General features: G+C 41.7%; 1 protein-coding gene across 3 annotated transcripts in view; it reads right to left on the bottom strand.

The window, feature by feature from the left end:
* RNF144B (ring finger protein 144B) overlaps positions 1-6,000 on the bottom strand; it is a 177,147-nt gene that overhangs the window by 75,416 nt on the left and 95,731 nt on the right. Inside the window, exon 1 of one of the 3 annotated variants that reach the window (XM_019630393.1) lies at positions 3,996-4,366. The exons of 1 other annotated variant lie outside the window; for it this stretch is intronic. The gene's annotated coding sequence lies outside the window, so the exon portion shown is untranslated. Of the gene's footprint in view, positions 1-3,995; positions 4,367-6,000 lie in introns of those variants that run through there. One more of the 3 variants, XM_019630395.1, reaches the window with a different exon arrangement.

Raw genomic sequence — 6,000 nt, 5'->3', positions numbered from 1 at the left:
CTACACACGGTAGCCCATGGCAATCCACTGCAGCCTATGCCGTCGCCAGTGACTCATGGCAGCCCAGCTCCAGGTTGAGCTGTTGTTCAGCATCTTAGCTGTAGAGGGCAGTGTGACTGGCCCTCATACGTGGGATCCGAACCGGGGCCCTCTGGCATCCCAAGCCAGCTCTTAACCAATGCGCCACTCGGCCGGCCCTGCCTACCCCTTTTTTAATCAATGGTTCACTTGCCTCCCATGATTATTCATACAGCCCTGCTGAATAATTTTCTTCCTCCTGCCTGGCATAACAACAGAACTCAGAAGCAGGTCAGACAATGATGTAATTAACAGATCAAGGAAGAGTGTTATTTCAGAAAGGCCCATAGAGCAAGAGAAGGGCTCATTTCTTGGGTCATGACATTATCAGGAAACTACAAGAATATCTAAATCAAAATTTTTTTCTCCAAATGAATAAAAGCATGTGTGACTATTACCCTCTCCTGCAAAAGTTAAAAGTTGCATATAGAAATTTTCATTAGAAGCAAATTTAAAACCAGTTTGGGAGAGGAATCTCCTTCATCCCACACTTAAGGTGCATGGTGTGTATTTTTGTACATCTTTGCCAAATCAATGTCTTAAGGAACCAGTAATGCAGGAAACAAACTCAACCCACAAAGAACTGAATTCCACAGGTGTTAGGTGCTAGGGATGTAGAGGTGATTAACCCCAGTCCCCACTTTTAAAGAGGAAGCTAGCTGAGGAAGTTGTCAACAGACAGTTTCTGTAATCACACACAGGACAATTTGTGGATTTATGGCTTCAGCCACAAGTCCAGCAAAGAAAAAAATGAGATGTTTTGTTCTATCTTCCCAAGAAAGATAAAGAGCCAATTGAGTAAAGTTCTGGGACTTAAACTCATGACTGCAGAAGAATTAAAAACCAATGAAACATGGCTTTGCAAGTATGTTCTTTAATAAGCCATATGATGAAAAGAATTGCCAACGAGGAATATGAGTAAGAGAAGTGCATTTCACTTAGGTTGTTGTGGTTTCAATTCAAGGAAGGGACAGATCATAGATGAGAAGTTTCTCATTCCATGTTGCAAAAGCATTGGTCACTTTTACTCTCTTTAATGTATTGTTTTCAATTTTTTAATAACTACTACAGTATGCATTGGGTTTAGAAGTACTCACTGACCAAGTAAATAGCAAATGCCAAAGTTAATAAAAACAAAACATTAGTACAAGACCTCCCGCATACACCAAAGGTAAAAAACAAATTACAATTAAAATAATTAAATAAATTAATTTAGATGCTGTGTGGCTCTTCAAATTACTGAATGCTCAGGTGACACCAGAGAAACCATGGTCAAGACAACAAACATCAAAGCATTTTTCTTGCTCAGGAAAAACAACATGAATTAAGAACTACCACTTTAATTCAAAGTCACTTCCAAGCTTATGTGAATTCCTTCAGGGGACAGAGTCCACATTTATACATCTTTATATCCTCAGCACCAAGTATACATCTGACAAACAGAAGTCACTCAAAATTACAGTGGATAACTTCTCTGAATATACATGGAAAAGGGAAATATGAAAGGCCTGGTTCTCATCTAGTATATTCACTTCCACCAGTTCAAATGCTGAAAATATTGATAATTTGCTGTAACTAAGGAACTTCTGCAAATTAAGTCAGGCATCCCTGGAAAAAAAAAATCTCAGCACTCAGAAGAGGCTGCTGCAGACACCTACTCCGCAGAGCTCAAAGTGGAAAGCATGATTTGTGGGACACTTGGCCCCTTTCCCATATCTAAAATAATCAGTTGCATAAAGTAAGTTTAGTCCCAAAACTGTTCGGACTTTGTTCCTCCATCAACATCTGGGTTCAGCATGATTCCTGACCTTTACTTCACACTGGCGATTTCAAACACTAAGAACTTCACTTAACAAAGTAATGTCATTAGTGAAGGCCAGGGCAACACACAAGCCAGAAGGAGCAGAAATACTACAGAGAAATGATTCTGACATCCTTATAAACATTTCTATATGTCTAAAATATTGAAACTACTTTTCAAAAAGGAAAATTTAAATATACTTTCCCAGCTTAAATGTATTCCTATTAGTGAAAAGAAAGATCATTTCCAAGAAGCTAAATGGTCTCACTATATAGATAAAAGCTTTTTCTTTCTCTCTGCTATTGAATTTGGCTCCAAAAACTTGGTTTATAATCTGGGAGACCCAAAAACTAATTATTATTTTTTTAAAAAAGAAAGAAAGAAAAGACATGTCTTAAACTGACCGAGTTTGGTAGCCTGGATGCCTTTAAGTTGCCAATGAACTGAAACCATTCATGAGAATGGGCTTTTGAATGCTGAGAATGTTCTTGGGGCTCAGTACAAAGATATTTGGCATAGATGATTATAAATATTTACAAAACTCTGGGTAAATGGACAATGTCTGACCACACTCAAAGCTCACTTCCAGCATAGTAGTGTAGAAGCAAGTTATCTAGGGTGATTGGTTTGGGGGTTTTTTTGGTTTTGGGTTTGTTTTGGGGTTTTTTTCTGTTTATTTTAAATAAAAAGCCAAGCAATCTGATTCTGTGACTTGACATCTTTTTTATATTCTCTATACATATTTACAGTTTCAATTAGTCAGAAGCTACTACTGATACAGAAGTTTGTGGGGTTTTTTCCTATTTTTCTCAGTTTATGCCCACCACAAAGAATATGATACCAGTCACAGGTGTATAAGAGTCAGGCAGGAGTTGGGGGGAAATGGGGCCTTGGATTTCCTAATACAACTCTCTCCAAGTGGCTTTGTGGATCTGCTATAGCTATCTTTCTTTTTCTCCCCCTCGCTTCTCCCCAAGTAGTTTCAGAAATACTTGAGGAACCCAAGAAAAGGACTAGGGCTGGGAAGGGAGGACAGAGTAAGAAGAAGGAGGAACCAGCAGAGGAATTAGGTGTGAAGGGGAACAGGAACCAAGAGGCTCATCTCAGTGAAAGCTGCAGCAACCAGATACTTTAATTAGCCGGCACCTCTGTGAAGACTGGCTGGGTTCCTTCTGCCTCTTACCCACACCCTAAAAACTGAGTCATCTCAAAATTCATTTATTTTGCTTCTGCTTAGACAACTTCAATCTGCTGTTTCAGAAATGTTAGATACATTTTTATTTAATTCATACCTGGCAATGTTCAAATAAACATGCAGAAATGCCAAGTTAGAAGAACACCGATACTCCTACTGGGAGCCCCAGCTAATGTTTTGATAACATGCATGTGGGGCAGGAAGAAATAAAGTGAGAGCCTGTAGTGGAAGCATGAAGACAGAGAACACTTTCCCAGAAAGGAGAATTCATTTCTGAGAAATCTGAAGGTGAGAAGTGTATGTCAGGAGTAGACTTACAGCACAATCGCTGAAATGAATAAGAAAAACAAAAGGTACCCGGGAAGCGGGAAGCTCATGACACCTTTTCTCTGTTGAAACAGCTGGAATCGGTTTCAGTTTAACTTAAATTTGACAGTAGCAGTATAAGATCGGAGTTTCACTGTTATGAGCAATTACCTGACAAAATAATCAGAATAATGTATGGCCGAGATCTCATGGATAATATAGCATCTTATTCATATCTATGTATGTCAACACATTGCTGTGCATTTCCAAGAAACAGAAGGTAAACATCCGAGATTATGCCAACTTTCCGTCTCTCCTTAACACACTGGGAGGTTTGATTCAACCTTGTATTTTACAATGCATTCTGTAGAGTGTTTTAATAGAAATGAAACTATTATAGTTTCTTTTTACCTTTACAAAGGCATCTATTTTTAAAAGTTAACAGGTGTTTAAGGCATTCAGAATGAACTCAATTCTGTATGGTTGAAGCACTAGAGGTAGAAAATAAAGCTAAAAACCATGGTATCGGCTTCCTGTCCTTTTTTCTCTTTTCTTAGTCTAACACCATTCCCGCCTTGCAGTGCCTGCAGCGTTTAAAAGGCTCGCTAAACCTACCTGGCCGGAGAGCTCCGTTCCACCGGCCGCCTGGAGCCGCCGGCGCCGGGCTTCTCAACAGCGTCCCGCGCGCGCTCGCACACCGGGGAGGAGGAGCTGTTTCATTCTCTCCCTCTTCCTCCGTACTCTGCGGTTGACAGCTTTGCACTCTGCTGGATTTTAACAGGACTCCGGCTCCCACACCTATTGGGCCGAAAGAGGAGGAGGAGGAGGACCTACAACCAACCGCCTCCAGCCTTGGGAAGCTGCTGCGGCGCCCGGGAACGTTGCAGAGCTTAGGAGGCAGCTCGCCAGCAGCAGCGCCGGGAGCCGCGGGTTTATTTATACAGGAAGCTCAGGCGCGGCACTTCCTACTTCCCATCTGGGTCGCACTTTAACTGCAGGTGATGGGCTTAACCCTGTCTGAACCGGCCGCCAGAGCTCCGGCGCAATTCTGCCCTGCGCTGGCTCCACTTGACAGGACCTCTCTCTTGCCCTTCTGGGACGGCTGCCGCAGAAACCCAGGGTAGGGTGTCCAGCAGCAGCCCCTGGTGTCCTTCATTCTGCCCAGACAGGCACATGTCACCTCTTGGCCTTCAGAGCTAGCTGCTTCCCTGTACGTGTTCTCCCAGGGCACTTTTGTCTCCCTCCTTCCCAGCTCTTTAAATTTGTTTCTTCTTCTTCCAAGAGCCCAGACGTGCCTTCCACCTTGCCAGAAAAACTACTTTATAAAAACACTCCCCCTTGCACATCTCATCAAAAACCCTTTGTATCTGATTTATCCTTTTGTGTCTAGTGATAAAATTAGAACACAGACAAATGAAATCAGGAGAGTATTAGTTTACCTCATAAAAATACAGGTACACCTTTATGAAATGATGATTTACTTGAAGTGCCCTGTCAACAAATTATGTGGGGAACACTTAGTAACCTAACAGGTTATGTACTCCCAATTAAAGAAAATGTAACAGTCATCTGGAAGCTTTGGGGGACTGTGACGTGCCTTCCCCCTCCAAAACCTTGGATACTTAATCTGTGTGAGATTTACAACCTACTCACTGCCCACTCCCCCGCCCAGAGGTCACAATCACAGTTCCAAATCTGTTGCAGTTTAGAAGTGTCCTTACTCTAATACAAGAATCTTTCTGTGCTCACTCTGCAACTTCACTCTACTTTTGCAACTGCAATCAGGAATGTGCTCCTTAAAAGGAAGGGACTCACAAACCCTTTGTGGAAGACATCTGAGTGTGCCAATGAAGGAACAGCACACAAGCAAACTGCCCCTCAGCTCTCCATGTTGAAGAAAACCTTCAGGTCAAAGCGAAGTACTGAAGAGTGCAGACAGTGTATCTATGTGTATGTTGGTAGGACAGGCAGGAGAACCAGTCCCCCAGTGGGGGAGGAAAGGAAGGTGGATAAGAGAGATAAGACAGTAAGAGAACTCACAGTGGGGACCCAAAGTAACAGAATCAGAGGATATTTGAGTTTGAAAGTTCTCCTAGCTAGTTTAGTCCAAATGCTTAATTTTAAAGACGAGGAAACTGATGCCCAGGGAGATTTAAGTAGTCAGCTTGAGCCAGATAGGGCAGAGCTGGAACAAGACCTAAATCTGTATTAGATGAAAAAGGTACATGTGAATGAAAACCACCCCAGATGTTTAACTTCAAATTTAGCAGTAGCTGAGATTCTGAGATAATTAACCTCAAGGTGTTTTCTTTGTATAGTGACCACTGATGATGGACAGGAATCAGGAAAGATAAACAAAGCTCCTTCTAAGGGGTTAGTTTATTCATTAGTGTTGATACAAAAGTTTGGCACCTTAACCCAAAGTTCAACACAGAGTACACTTTTTAAATTACCATGCAATTGAGTTATAATCTCTTATCAACAGGATAAGGGAAGAAGCTGCCACCAACATGAATGAAAACAAGGGTTACGCAATAATCATGCTGCCTATTGTTGTACATGGTGGGGGAAAGAAAAATATATGTTGTATAATTTAAAAACATCGGCAATGAGGGCCGGC

The sequence above is a fragment of the Hipposideros armiger genome, unplaced genomic scaffold (genome assembly GCF_001890085.2).
Source record: "Hipposideros armiger isolate ML-2016 unplaced genomic scaffold, ASM189008v1 scaffold_907, whole genome shotgun sequence".
NCBI lineage: Eukaryota > Metazoa > Chordata > Mammalia > Chiroptera > Hipposideridae > Hipposideros > Hipposideros armiger.
Note: the sequence above shows the minus strand (reverse complement) of the source record. Positions and strands in the feature narration are given on the sequence as shown.